This window comes from Drosophila suzukii, chromosome Y, assembly GCF_043229965.1.
Source record: "Drosophila suzukii chromosome Y, CBGP_Dsuzu_IsoJpt1.0, whole genome shotgun sequence".
Taxonomy (NCBI): Eukaryota; Metazoa; Arthropoda; class Insecta; order Diptera; family Drosophilidae; genus Drosophila; species Drosophila suzukii.
The window spans coordinates 5,771,205-5,787,666 of NC_092085.1; positions in this window are offsets into that span (position 1 = coordinate 5,771,205).

Consider the following 16,462-nt stretch of genomic DNA (forward strand, 5'->3'; position numbering starts at 1 on the left):
TAAAAAACTTTTCAAAACACAATGACATTCTTATAGGAAGACAAATTCTGAAAGAATCGTCAGCAAAAATTGATTTTATGAAAAACACCATTGAATTACGTAATTATGAATTCCCTATGGTAAATATAACGGAAAAATGTAATCAAACTGCTTCAAATGTAGTAGATGATGAAGAATATAATTATGCCTTACAAACGGACTTATCTGACAATAATATTAGAGACGATCACTTAAATAATGAAGAAAAAACTGAACTTCATTATTTAATGTCAAAATATTTTGATATTCAGTATCATGAAGGTGAAAATTTGTCTTTCACGAACGAAATCAAACACGTTATAAAAACAAAACAAGGAGAACCGATTTATAGGAGACCATATAGTTATCCTTACATTTACGATACAGAAGTAGAAAAACAAATTGAAGAAATGATAAGACAAGGTATTATCAGAAAATCCAAATCTCCTTATTGCAGTCCAATTGTAATGGTACCCAAGAAAAGGGATGCATCGGGCATACCCAAATTTCGTATGGCTATTGATTACAGAGGACTGAATGAAATAACTATCAATGATAAATTCCCTATTCCGAACATGGACGAAATATTAGACAAGTTAGGGAAATGTCAATACTTTACAACATTAGATCTTGCTAAAGGGTTCCATCAAATTGAAATGGACCCGGACTCTATTCAAAAAACTGCATTCTCCACTAAGAAGGGTCACTATGAATATACTAGAATGCCCTTCGGCCTTAAAAATGCACCCGCCACATTTCAGCGTTGTATGAATAATATATTACACGACATAATAGGTACCCATTGCCTAGTATATTTAGACGACATTGTTATATTTTCAACCTCTTTACAAGAGCATATTCAATCTTTAAAAAAAGTATTCGAACGTCTTCGCAGATCGAATCTCGAACTACAATTAGATAAATGTGAGTTTATGAATCGAGAAACTGAATTTTTAGGTCACATAATTTCAACTGAAGGAATCAGAGCAAATCCAAAAAAAATTCAAGCTGTTCAAGATTTTAAAATTCCAAACTCTCCAAAACAAATAAAATCATTTTTAGGCCTTTGTGGTTTTTATTGTAAATTTATAAAAGATTTCGCAAAAATTGCCAAACCAATGACTCTCTGCTTAAAGAAAGGAGCAAAAATAAATATAAACGATCCTAGTTACAATGAAGCGTTTGAAAAATTAAAAACTTTAATAAGTAACGATCCAATTCTCATATATCCAGATTTTGAAAAGAAGTTTGATCTAACTACAGATGCAAGCAATTATGCATTAGGTGCTGTACTATCCCAAAAAGGGAAACCCATTTGTTTTGCCAGTAGAACTTTAAATGAACATGAGTTAAATTATGCAGCTATTGAAAAGGAATTATTACCTATCGTATGGGCGACTAAGTATTTCCGCCCCTATCTCTTTGGAAGAAGTTTTAAAATATGTTCTGACCATAAACCACTTGTTTGGTTACACAATATAAAGGAACCTAATATGAAATTACAACGTTGGAAAATAAAGCTTAGAGAGTTTGATTATGAAATAAAGTACATTAAAGGGAAAGAGAATCATGTAGCAGATGCTCTATCCAGGATTACAAAAAAGGAATCAAAAGATATCAAAATTGAAGAAGTATTTCAAAATGAAGACGATGTAGATACTACTGCAGCAACAGTGCATAGTGCACAAGAAGATAATGGCGATTGCATACAAATTACCGAACGACCAGTTAACGTTTTTAATCACCAACTTATATTTGAAAAGGGAAATCAAGACACTAACGAACTTACTCACTACTTTAACAAAACTATTAATAAAATTATTTACAGTAACATGGCTGAGACTTTGGCAAAAGACATAATTATAAAATTTATATGTGGACACAATTTTGTTATGTACATTAATAATGACGAAGATTTTGCAATTTTTCAACGAGCCTATATGAAATTAATTAAACCAAATACTGGTACGAAATTAATGAAAACTTCAGTAGCACTTCCCAACTTGCCCACATATGCAGACTTTCAGGAAAAAATATTAGAAATACATGAGAAAACAATACACCAAGGAATTAAAAAGACTTATGACACTTTTAAAATGAAATACTACTTCCCAGTCGCACAAAAACTTATTAAAAACATTATTAATAAATGTGAAATTTGTAATTTATGCAAAGCAGAGCACAGGAAAGTTGCTCTTCCGTTTGAAAAAACTCCAGAAACCAAAAATATTCGCGATAAATATGTTATAGACTATTACTTTATTGACCAACGTAAATTTTTAACATGCATCGACATTCATTCAAAATTCATTTCTATTATTGAAACAAAAACCACAGATTGGATTGAAAGTAAAAAAGCTCTTCTTAAAATCTTTAATATGATAGGTAAACCGAAAACAATTAAAATGGATCAAGATCCTGGCTTAGTATCTAAATCATTACAAAATTGGTTACAAAATGAAAATATTAACATTGAAATTACAACTAGCAAGAATGGTATAGCCGATATAGAAAGGGTACATAAAACAATCAATGAAAAACTTAGAATTATTAATACACTTACGGACGCTGAAGATAAGTTAATGAACATAGAAAAGGCAACATATGTTTGTAATCATGAAATAACCCACGATGCCACAGGTAAAACACCTGCTGAAGTATTTCTTTATGGAATAAAACCAAGTAAAAATATGCAAAAACAAAAAGAACATAAGATAGATAAACTTAATAAAGACCGCGAGGAACATGAAGTAGATCTGGAATACACCAAAGTTGAAAAAGAAATGAAACGTAAAGCTAAATTAGTAAACCCATTTAAAAAGACAGGAGCGTTAGAACAAAAATACGAAAAGCACTGGCAAGAAACTAATAGGGGTCATAAAGTAGTAAAACACATAAGTAAATTTAAAAAAGCTAAAATACAAAATCTCTCTCCTCATTCCAGGGAAACTGACAGTACTGATTCTGATAATGAAAATGATCATGATAGTGACATGGATGAAAATACCATTGACAACAGCTCAACAAATTAGCATTACACCCATTACTTCGAACAACGGTTATTTACTTCTGAACACAGGGACTATAAAAATACCTCTAAAGTATGAACATCATATGATTAAAATAAATCAAACTAAAATATTTGAAACATATCAGGAATTTATAAAATACGAAAACCAATTTAAAAATGTACCGGACATTGCATTAACATTGAAACAATTAAAACATGAAATCAAGGGAATTACTTCATCATCGAGACAAAAACGGGGATTAATTAACTTTTTAGGGACAGCTCACAAGTATCTATTTGGAACATTAACTGAAGATGATAAAAAAGAGTTGGAAGATAAACTACAAAACTTACAAGAAAACAAGGAATTTAATGAAATAATTCAAATAATAAATGAACAATCAAAAGATATAAGCAAACTCGTAAAAGATAAACAAGAAGAAAAAGCTTTGCACATTTTTAGATATTCCTTAAATATCTTCCTAGAATACATTGAAGATTTACAAATGAGTTTACAATTAACAAGAGTTGGAATATTTAATCCTAAAATACTAAAACATGAAGAGTTGGAGAACATAAACGAAGAAAAATTACTCTCAATCAAAACTTCAGCTTGGTTAAGCAGTCAAACTAAAGACACTTTTATTCTAGCCCATATACCCACTTCTTTTAAAGAAACACAAAAATATAGAATTATTAAATATCCAGATAATATGGGCCGACAAATTGATATAAATGATAATTATGAATATTTTGTAAATGACGAAAAGAAAGTATTTTACTTGGAAAATTCACCAAATTCATTAGCAAATATTTTAGACCAAAAATTTATTATCACTGATTAATGTATCTCTCAAATCCTTACTAATCAATTTGCGAAATGTCAACACACTTTTGTATCAGAAAATGAATCTTTAAAATATATTGAGCCTAACATCATTATTACTTATAATTTAAAAGAGACACAAATTAATCAAGATTGCGAAATATTCAACAAAACAATTCAGGGTAACAATATAATACAATTAAGTCAATGTACTTTAGAAATAAGAGATATTAAAATTACAACATCAAAGAACATAAAAGAATATAAAATTATATTATCCAGCACTAATATTACTTTATATGAACCAATACGATTGTTAAAACTTAAAAACTCTATTACCTATCAACAAAAACAAGAATCAATTTATAAGTGGATTGTTTTTACAATATTAATAATTATACTTTTAAGCATTACTACTTATATCATATTTACCTATAGGCGCCTAGCTAACAAAAAAGAAATTTTGTTTAAATTCAACAAGGATGTTGAATCTTCTAAAGGAGGGGCGAGTGACGTATACTGTAATGGTTGCCTCAGGATGAGGAGCTGCTATTTCGCGACAAATAAAAGTATTGCCAGTACGCGATACACAAGATACGTTGTGATTAGCGATCTCTTCCTTCTACCCAGTTATGAGAACGACGGGTGGAATCCTCTAGTGCCTTAGCTCTTTCGGCGATGGGGTGGGTCTGTGTGCCGTCTCTAACTGTCCATACATACTTTAGTTTTTAGGATTCCTACAGAAACTACTTTATAGAACTTAACATTGAAAAGAAACGAAGAAAAGAAAAACAAAAGAGAGAGCCAAATTTAAATATACTACTGACAGGCTAACGTTTCACAAGGTCTTAGCTGATATTGGACACTTGCTTTCTCTACCCACCCAACCATAATCTTTTCGGCTATTTGACGAAGATACTATAGAGATACTTCCGATTCATAATTTAAGTTGCCATGTCAATTCAGGAAACAACACACCTTTAGCCGTTCATGATTTTCTTCAAGGTATTATACATATTTATTTGCAAAGGGGCGTTTGTTGATTTAACATTTTCTTTCTTTCAGATAGGTAGTATTTCATTATCGTTAGTTGAATCTGATTCATTAGTGTCTACCGACACCAGAAAATTTAACAAGATTTCTTACGTATGTACAAAGTATTTGTTCGCCGGATTAAATTTATGGAATTGGATATCGGCAACATTCTTGGGACTTACAACTAAGTATTTATTCCTATAAATTCATTATTAAGCGCTTACAAACCAAGGTTCGAAGATTTGAGTGATATGGTGGCTAAACCGCATTTCGATTCGGTTTTGGGTCATTATTTTTCTTGGGGGGGTTCGGAGTTATTAATATTGTGGAACCGAGCGAATCTCGTTTTTAATTCGCACGAGATTAATGATACATTTGGGTTTGTTTCTTTCTTTAGGGTAGAATACTTTTTAGGTAATAATCTTTATAAGTTTGTAAGCGGTCACCAAGCTCTCGGTATATATACGCAAAACAGAAAACTAATAAAGCTCCCGATCGGAGCTTACACCACGTGTGGGAAAACACACGAGAGATTGGATCGACTTACAAATAGATCACAAAATAGGTATGCAAGGGCGCATAAATATAACTCACACGGTTAAACTTCCAGCGTTGAAAGGCCTTCCAGCGTGATAGTGATGAGACGGTGTTGTTGTTAGCTGTGAATTCTATTTTGGCATCTACACTAATAAAGATTATATGGGCAAACGATGATTTTAGTTCAGCGATGGTCGGGTTCCACAAATTATTAATTTCCGCAACCACTACTCTTAAAATATTTTTCTTTGTTAGAATGCTTCGTAGAGTTAGAAGAGTCTCTGTTCTTCAGGGGTCAGTCGCGATTCCTATGGGGGGTAGTCAATCGACTCGCTGTTCTGCTTCGAATCTGCTACGGTATTCCTCCGGGGCGTTAATAGATGGGACTGTCTTGACTGCCGGTATTTGGTGGGGACGGATAAGACCTCCCAGACCGGTAAAATCCCTACTGGCTCATGAGATGGTTGGCTTTAGCCTTTTCGTGTTAGCAAGCCGCTGGCGTATTGGAGCTTGAGCCCGGGCAGCCCTCGAACTGCCAAGAAAGCTGATTTAGTTTAGAATACGGATATACCAAAAAGGTGGCCCATACCTGTGATCTAAGAGGTTTTTCCAGGAAGTGAAAATAAAGCAGCACCGGAAGAGATCTTCCGGAAATGTTTCCACTACCCAGCACGTGTTTGGGGCACATGAGATTATGCCATTCCCGAACGGACTGCAATCTGCCACATCCGATAGGAAATTCTCTTTCACTTATGCAAAAACGATCATGGTTTGGGGTTTGTGCAATTTAATTGGCGTGCTATACTTTATCAATGGCGCGTCGACTTAACCTGGTAGCGATTTTTTTTTTTAAGATCAATTAGACGACGGTCGGAAAAGAATACTTTTGCGGGTTGTGAAAGAGACTGATTGCATCCGCGTGGGCGTTTATATACCGAAAATTTCCAGACTCTCAAGCTTTCTTTCTTGGAACGTCATGGAAATTTGAACCCAGTTGGCGGCACTGAACAATGCAGCTGATACGCAAAAGCTAAGCTAAGATTACCCCTCGCTGCCGTAAAGTATACTTTAATAGGGGTTTGCGAAAACTATTGTTTTTGGTTTTTCTGGCAGAAAATGATAGGCGGGCATTCCGTTTAGAATGACGACCATTACACCACCCGATAATATTTCTTCTTTAGATGCAATATTAGCGGGAATTAGCTCCGAATGTCCTTGGCATGATAAGTTCCTACCTCTTTTCCTTGCAAGTTTTCAAGTTGGTAATAACAATTTCCAAGTTTTTTTCTAATCCTACATTTCACAAATTGAGGACCTAACTTTGCGTTAAAGTTCTGTACGAATTTACTCTGAGCAAAATTTCGACGATACACTTCCTGTCCTTCCCGGAACGAGGTCGGCTTTGCCCGCAAATTGTATTGCCGGACGTTGCGATCATAGGCACGACGGATATTGGCTTGAATATCTTTTCGCAAAAGAACTAGGTTATCTGATCGAGATATAGGTATTATAGGTTCCTCCAAAAGCGATAAGTCTTTGAGTAGCTTATAATCGGAGCCGTGCGTTATCATATCCAGTCCGAATAAAGCACGGTATGGGGAACATCCTAACGATTGATGCAAAGATGATCTCAAGGAACAGGTTATACTAGTAATGTGCATCTCCCACTCGGTTTGATCGTTTTTTAAGTACGAACGGACCGCAGCTAATAGGGAACGATTTACCCGATCGGCCGCATTACTTTGTGGCGAGTAAAGCGCGGTATATATGTGGTTTATGCCTAATTCGGTAATAAAAGCGTTAAATTCCGATGCCTTAAATTGTGTACCGTTGTCGCTTACTATAGTTTCGGGAACGCCTACACTGTGAAACACCTGTTTTAGTAGAAACTCTATTATTGCCGCCGACGTAAATTTTTTCAATGGTTGGAGCCAGGGATATTTGCTAAAATGGTCCAGTACTATTAATAGACCAACATGTCCCTGTTTACTACGCGGGTAAGGGCCTAGCAGATCGATATACAGACGTTGAAATGGTCTGTACGTTGGACAGTGCTCACCCATTGGGGGGCGTAAAGTATAGTTAGGCGCCTTGTTCTCCTTACAGGCGTCACAAGATCGAATATAGTCTCTAACATCTTTTGATAAGCCTGGCCAAAATAAATTTCGACGTATCTTTGCTATGGTCTTTTGCATTCCCGCATGAGAGGAAGTAACGCTATCGTGGGCTTGTCGGAGAACCTCTTCTCTTAAGGTTTCGGGAACCCACAGTTTCCATGCCTGTTTATCTTGCATTTCGTTTCCATCTGCATGTTCGGTACGAATATACAGAAATTGATCTACTATTTTAACGTCTGGGAATTTATCTAAATTGTTCGTAAACTTGGTTTTTAACGCCGTGTTTGTGTCTTCCTGAAAAGCCTCGGAGCTTAGGTCTATTATGGGGGCCATATCTATTGCCGAGATTTCGTTTTCACATAGCCTAGATAACGCGTCAGGAACAACATGGTCTTTTCCTTTGCGATGTGAAAAAGTGAATTTAAATTGTTGCAAGCGAAAAATCCACCGAGCAAGTCTGCCAGACACGTTTTGCTGCCTCATAAGCCAAAGTAAGCTTGAATGGTCAGTAACTACTTCAAATTCTTGTAATTCTAGATAGCAACGAAACTTTTCAATAGCTAATACTACAGCCAAACACTCGCGCTCGGTTACACTATAGTTGCGTTGCGAACGACTCAGTTTTTTCGACATGAATGCGATGGGCTTTTCAGCATCCTCTTCTGACAGTTGAACCAGCACGGCACCAATGCCAAAGTCGCTAGCATCACAGTGAAGATAAAATTTTTTATCAAAGTTCGGATTTGTTAACACGGGAGCCGAGGTCAAAATGGATTTTAACTTATCCATTGCTACTTGGGCTTCTGCAGGCCAGCAAAACTTTACCTTTTTAGAAAGCACATCTGTGATTGGGCAGGTGAGGTCAGCAAAATTATGTATGAATCGTCGATACCACCCACAAACTCCGAGAAATCCGCGAACTTGTTTAAGGTTTTTTGGCGATGGCCAATTTATAATACACGAAATGTTGGACGGGTCGGTGCAGATACCTCCACTACCAATGACATATCCTAAATAGTTGATGCTTGTTACCCCAAATTCACTCTTGTCTATATTAAGAGTAAGATTGGCCTTGCGGAATTCCTCTGCAAGCCGAACCAATACTGACAAATGGGATGCAAAATCTTCCGTAACAACGCAAAGGTCGTCTAGGTAACCAAAGACACAATGGCGAAGATCTGGGGGTATAATCTGATCCATTAAACGACACATTGTGGACGGCGCGTTACATAGGCCGAAAGGCATAACTTTGAACTGGTATAACGGTCGACCAGGCACCGTGAATGCCGTTAACGGCTTTGATTCTGAGCTGAGCTGGATCTGCCAGTAGGCATCTTTTAAGTCTAGCTTGGAAATGATATTAGCTTTGGGTAACGTCGAAAAAATCCCGTCAATGCTAGGCAAAGGATAAGCATCCTTTTTGGTAGCCTCATTAAGTCTGCGCGCGTCAAGACAAAGTCGAATTTTGTTAGGCTTGACTACCAAACGCATCGGGGAGCTCCACGGGCTCACGGAAGGCTCAATAACATCCAACTGTAGCATACGGTCAATTTCTGCATACAGCAGTTTTTCTACTGCAGGACTTACAGGGTAGAAACGTTGTTTTACTGGTAATGCATTTCCCACCTCGATTGTATGTTCTATTAGGGACGTACGACCTAATCCATCTGATGCTTTTGGAAATAATTGCTTAACTACTGCTAGCTGTTGACTTTGCGTGGCAGTTAACGGATATAGGTTTTCACCTGAAAGCTCGCTGATTTCCTTAGACGCTTGTAACGACGATATAATATTTGGAGCGATTTGGAAGATTCTCCAGAAGTCATGGCCTAGAATTAGTTTTTGTTTAATGCTGGGAATAATATATAATCTCATAGGCTTTTTAATATTGTTGTAGCTAATTTCGGTATCCAGGAAACCTGTTATAGTTTGATTTTCCCCGCCTGCTGTTTTCGCTCGCGACTTTAAGGGCTTGTACTCCGACAAATTTGAAAAATCTTGCAGTGCCAGCTCTGCTCCAATGCAACTAATGTTTGCCCCCGTGTCCAACAGACCAAGTTCTTTATACTGTAGGAACGACACTTCGGCATAACTTCGCAAATCAGTGGAGTTGTTAAAAATAGTCGAAATCTGTATTTTTTTATTTCTCTTAACCTCAGCATAATATGACTTTAATCTATTAGTGCGCCTATTTATTTGTGGATATATATCCTGAAATATACGGCTTCTTACTTCTAAATAGTTTTGCATTCTCTCTTCATATGGGCGGAATCGCATTGAAATTCGATTTCCTTTCGCTTGCTTATCTATTACTGTATTTTGACTTACATTTGCGGGGGCATTCGGTTTTTGGCGAATGCACCCACTCGTCGGTTTTCCGACTGCTTTTGGAGGCAATTTGGACATTGTGGCTTGTAGGCGTTTAGCTTTCCACAGGTATAACAAAAGATACGACGCTCCGCTAAACAGTTCCGCCAGATATGTCCTACTTCTTCGCAGTTCCAACACTTTAGCTTATCATGAAAGCTTTGTAAGGCAGCAAGTTCCGCCTCTGCTTGTGAAGTTTCTTCGGTTTCGGCACTATCATCTTCTAGCGCATATACTTGCCGGCGATTCGGTCCTAGTTTGGACTTACCCTGATCTGGGCGACAACTTATCTCCTGCAACAAATTTTCGCTCATGTGAACTAAACGACGTAAATGTCCTACAGAATGCACTGGCTGGTATAGCAACTTTTCTCTCGTATCGGGTAGCAAGTTGTTCTTTAATATTTCACAAAGCTCTTCTTCTTCAATTTTAATAGAGGCTTTGTCGATTAATGAGGCCACGGCCTCATAGAAAGCGGAAAACGGTTCTCCGTGCTTTTGCTTGCGCGCTCTAATCAATTCCATGCTCATAAAGTCCGATCGGTAGTCCTTATATTGTTGACGGAGTGAGGCGCAAATGTTTGACCAAACAATTCTATCCACCTGCTTATGATATCTCCAAAACCAAGATCTAGCTTTTCCAGTGAACAAGACATGCATGTTCTTACACATGATTGTAAAGTCACTACCTAATGTTTCGTCGGTTAGGACTTTTATTCTATAAATAAACTCGTCCACTCCTAACCCTTCAGTAGACCCATCAAAATGTACACCCCACTTTTGCATGATGTCGACTGTCTGCCTAGAATGTATGGATGCTGAACTGAGAGATGATGATTCCCGGTTCATATCGGATACCTGCCTATTATTAGACTGAGGACGGTTATGTATAGATAAAGATGTTAGGACTTTTATTCTATAAATAAACTCGTCCACTCCTAACCCTTCAGTAGACCCATCAAAATGTACACCCCACTTTTGCATGATGTCGACTGTCTGCCTAGAATGTATGGATGCTGAACTGAGAGATGATGATTCCCGGTTCATATCGGATACCTGCCTATTATTAGACTGAGGACGGTTATGTATAGATAAAGATGATATAACGGTATTAACCGTTTGTTCTATCATTTCTTGGATAGTATTATAGTCCACCGTCTGATTTCGACGGGTATTTGTGGTGCGAGCTGGTCTACCGGCGCGGGGCCTACCGCGAATTGGTCTACTAGCAATACCTTCCACCTGGATTGTACTCTGGCTAGCATCCAAAGCCGAAGATTGACCACCACTGGCGTTTAACGGGACTGGGTCGGGTATGGTGGCCGTATTAGCTTCTCCTAACTGGGCTAAAGTTCTAGCTAAATTTCTGGTGGTTACTCCCCGCGACACTGGGTCGGGCGGTGGAGGCACTTGTTGCGAACGAAAGGGCGAGCAATTTCCTACAACTACTTTAATTTCTTTTCTGGTTATCGGGGCCCTACAGGTATAACAACAAGAATTCTCTGTTAACCATGCTTCTACACAATTTTTGTGAAAGACATGCGTGCACGCTAGATAATAACAAGGATTGGTATTATCCATGACAGTTGCACATAGTGCGCAATTATTCTCCATATTACCCGAAGAGGCGCTTGGAGGTGAGTTTGTAACTGGCATTTTGATTTGTTTTTTTTTTCTTGATCTATGTTTTGACTGTTCCTGAATTTGACATATAATGGCAACTAAAAAAAATCGGGTATACTGACTTAGCCTGCAGTGTAAATTTATGAAACATGTCGCTTATTGAAACTAACTATGATGGTCTCGAACTGTCAGATTTTAACTATCTACGGATCTTTATCCGGCAAGTAAACGCATTGTATCGCATTCGGACAAGTTCCAGGAAAGATACCTCGTCGATTTACTGACAATAAGACAAATTTGTGTTTGCCGCAGTAGTACCTTGACAGAAAAATACACCAGCTTCGCGATAATTAAGTATTGGGATGTGATCTTAGGCCCCTTCTCAATATTCTATAAATATGCAAGCTTGATTTTATGCTCTCATTAAGGTATTCTACAGCAAACTCCTAAATCAGAAAAATGTGAGCAATAATTGTGAGTAACACAAGATTTCCTATAGCTGATGTTTTCGCTATATTTTCCCATTGGTGTATGTCAATCCTCGTAGGTTTCTCGGTCTGTTATCCATATCTAAATAACAGCGTCGTAGGCCTTGTAGAGGGTCGACCTCTTCCCGTACCTTATAATGCGATAGGTAGACCAATCAAGTCCAACTACTTCAGCACAACTAATACTAGCATTGGGATGATCTAAACACTACTGAATGGAAAAAATCTATGTTCGTACCACTAAAAGTTTTTATTCTTAAAGTGGCCCCACGTTTTGGGCGCCAAAAGTTATGTAATGGTTGCCTCAGGATGAGGAGCTGCTATTTCGCGACAAATAAAAGTATTGCCAGTACGCGATACACAAGATACGTTGTGATTAGCGATCTCTTCCTTCTACCCAGTTATGAGAACGACGGGTGGAATCCTCTAGTGCCTTAGCTCTTTCGGCGATGGGGTGGGTCTGTGTGCCGTCTCTAACTGTCCATACATACTTTAGTTTTTAGGATTCCCACAGAAACTACTTTATAGAACTTAACATTGAAAAGAAACGAAGAAAAGAAAAACAAAAGAGAGAGCCAAATTTAAATATACTACTGACAGGCTAACGTTTCACAAGGTCTTAGCTGATATTCGACACATGCTTTCTCTACCCACCCAACCATAATCTTTTCGCCTATTTGACGAAGATACCCAAGAGATACTTCCGATTCATAATTTAAGTTGCCATGTCAATTCAGGAAACAACACACCTTTAGCCGTTCATGATTTTCTTCAAGGTATTATACATATTTATTTGCAAAGGGGCGTTTGTTGATTTAACATTTTCTTTCTTTCAGATAGGTAGTATTTCATTATCGTTAGTTGAATCTGATTCATTAGTGTCTACCGACACCAGAAAATTTAACAAGATTTCTTACGTATGTACAAAGTATTTGTTCGCCGGATTAAATTTATGGAATTGGATATCGGCAACATTCTTGGGACTTACAACTAAGTATTTATTCCTATAAATTCATTATTAAGCGCTTACAAACCAAGGTTCGAAGATTTGAGTGATATGGTGGCTAAACAGCATTTCGATTCGGTTTTGGGTCATTATTTTTCTTGGGGGGGTTCGGAGTCATTAATATTGTGGAACCGAGCGAATCTCGTTTTTAATTCGCACGAGATTAATGATACATTTGGGTTTGTTTCTTTCTTTAGGGTAGAATACTTTTTAGGTAATAATCTTTATAAGCTTGTAAGCGGTCACCAAGCTCTCGGTATATATACGCAAAACAGAAAACTAATAAAGCTCCCGATCGGAGCTTACACCACGTGTGGGAAAACACACGAGAGATTGGATCGACTTACAAATAGATCACAAAATAGGTATGCAAGGGCGCATAAATATAACTCACATGGTTAAACTTCCAGCGTTGAAAGGCCTTCCAGCGTGATAGTGATGAGACGGTGTTGTTGTTAGCTGTGAATTCCATTTTGGCATCTACACTAATAAAGATTATATGGGCAAACGATGATTTTGGTTCAGCGATGGTCGGGTTCCACAAATTATTAATTTCCGCAACCACTACTCTTAAAATATTTTTCTTTGTCGCGATTCTCTGTCAGTCGCGATTCCTAGGGGGGTAGTCAATCGACTCGCTGTTCTGCTTCGAATCTGCTACGGTATTCCTCCGGGGCGTTAATAGATGGGACTGTCTTGACTGCCGGTATTTGGTGGGGACGGATAAGACCTCCCAGACCCGTAAAATCCCTACGCCAGACGATTAATACTGGCTCATGAGATGGTTGGCTTTAGCCTTTTCGTGTTAGCAAGCCGCTGGCGTATTGGAGCTTGAGCCCGGGCAGCCCTCGAACTGCAAAGAAAGCTGATTTAGTTTAGAATACGGATATACCAAAAAGGTGGCCCATACCTGTGATCTAAGAGGTTTTTCCAGGAAGTGAAAATAAAGCAGCAGCGGAAGAGATCTTCCGGAAATGTTTCCACTACCCAGCACGTGTTTGGGGCACATGAGATTATGCCATTCCCGAACGGACTGCAATCTGCCACATCCGATAGGAAATTCTCTTTCACTTATGCAAAAACGATCATGGTTTGGGTTTTGTGCAATTTAATTGGCGTGCTATACTTTATCAATGGCGCGTCGACTTAACCTGGTAGCGTTTTTTTTTTAAGATCAATTAGACGACGGTCGGAGAAGAATACTTTTGCGGGTTGTGAAAGAGACTGATTGCATCCGCGTGGGCGTTTATATACCGAAAATTTCCAGACTCTCAAGCTTTCTTTCTTGGAACGTCATGGAAATTTGAACCCAGTTGGCGGCACTGAACAATGCAGCTGATACGCAAAAGCTAAGCTAAGATTACCCCTCGCTGCCGTAAAGTATACTTTAATAGGGGTTTGCGAAAACTATTGTTTTTGGTTTTTCTGGCTGAAAAATGATAGGCGGGCATTCCGTTTAGAATGACGACCATTACAATACGCAAATACCCTGGATACCAAACCCAACATACAACCTGTATATCCCGAGATACCCATTATTCCAATTGTCAATAACATAAGTCCAGAGCCTACTATCGCAGTTATTCAAATCAATCCGACATAAACATTTAACCCCTCAGACACAAATCTTTCCCACGCCTTCAATCGGCAGCACCAGAATTATAAACACTTCTCACGCCTTTATCGACGACGGTAGACATAAACAATATTCAAACATTTAAACAAAGGGTCCAGCCTGAGAACCCATTCGTCAGCATAAAAGCTTTGGCCAATCCAAATTAATTAAACAAAAGATGCAGCCTAGAAACCGTTTCATCGGGCCACAGATTTGACCAATCAAAATTCTCAATCAAAGTCCACTTTCGCTGCTCGCGTCGCTGTCACCGCTAAAAGCCATAGTTATAAGAATAATGCATTTTGTAAAATCAGTTTAAGATTGGGGATCTAACTTGAAAGAACTTTACCAATAAAAACTCCGCTGTATATTAAAATAAAAATCGCTTTTTTTTAATATATCCCGAAGCAAAAAACATAATTTGTATGTATGTCATTTTCTGGCTCTAGTGTCAAGGCTTGTCTTAACTACCTTGGTTTGAGGGCATTGGACTGAGAACGGGAAAGTTTTTTGGGAAAATCTATAGGTATTTATTAAACTAATACATATTTATTGAAAGAGATAAATAAAGATTTTCAGATCTTTAAAGGTTTTTGCCCGTCAATGGGACAAATGGATAAATTGTTCATTATTCAGTAGAACAAGTTAGCCGCGCACTTTGCTCTCTCTGAGCGCCGGCAGGTCTTTTTTCTTTGCCGCTAAGTTCGGCCGGCAACTATTTACATACACACACATACACGCGTAAAAACATTTCGCATTGTCTGGCTCTGACGTCATAGCTTTTTTTCTTGGGAGGTTTGTGGGCGTTAGAGTGGGCGTAGCAAATTTTTTTTTCAGTAAAAATTTTTTATCTAGCATCAAAACTGTAAGAGTTACAGTTTTGGGCGGTTTGTGGGCGTTAGAGTGGGCGTGGCAGTCTACTGAAACAAACTTGCGCTGCGTAAGAAGCTCAGGAATCTGTACGCCAAATCTCAATAGCCTAGCTCTCATAGTTTCCGAGATCTCAGCGTTCATCCGGACAGACAGACGGACAGACGGACATGGCTAGATCGACTCGGCTAGTGATCCTGATCAAGAATATATATACTTTATAGGGTCGGAAACGCTTCCTTCTGCCTGTTACATACTTTCCGACGAATCTAGTATACCCTTTTACTCTACGAGTAACGGGTATAATTATTTTAGAAACGAATATACTAGGCCGGATGAAAAGTCCCCGGTCTGACCCATAGATGGCGTTACTAGATTTTTTTCCATAAGATTTTCATTCAGTACCAACCTTCAAACGATACGTGTCGAAATTTGACAGCAATCGGACAATTAGTTCGGGAGTTATAGTGATTTGAGTGAAGCTACTTTTGTTATTGTTGATGGAAAAAAAAGAATTTCGTGTGTTAATAAAGTATTGCTTTTTGAAAGGAAAAAATACAGTTGAAGCAAAAGCGTGGCTTGATAAAGAGTTTCCGGGGTCTGCACCAGGAAAATCAACCATCATTGATTGGTATGCTAAGTTTAAACGTGGTGAAATGAGCACTGAAGACGGTGAACGCAGTGGACGCCCAAAAGAGGCGAAAATTCAATGATCTCAAACAAGTCAAAAATCATACAAATTTACAATTGGAGGAAACTTTTAAACCTATTACTGAACCCTTACACTGGTAGAAAAAACATCGTAAATGTCACTATTTCGCCAACGTTTCAACTATTTTTCCCAGCGGTTTAGAACCTAACATGAAAATCGTAAAAACGAAAACGTTAAATAGTTGAATACTTTTTGAATAATTTCGTAGTAAATCCAACGATTTTTTAATTTCGATCAAA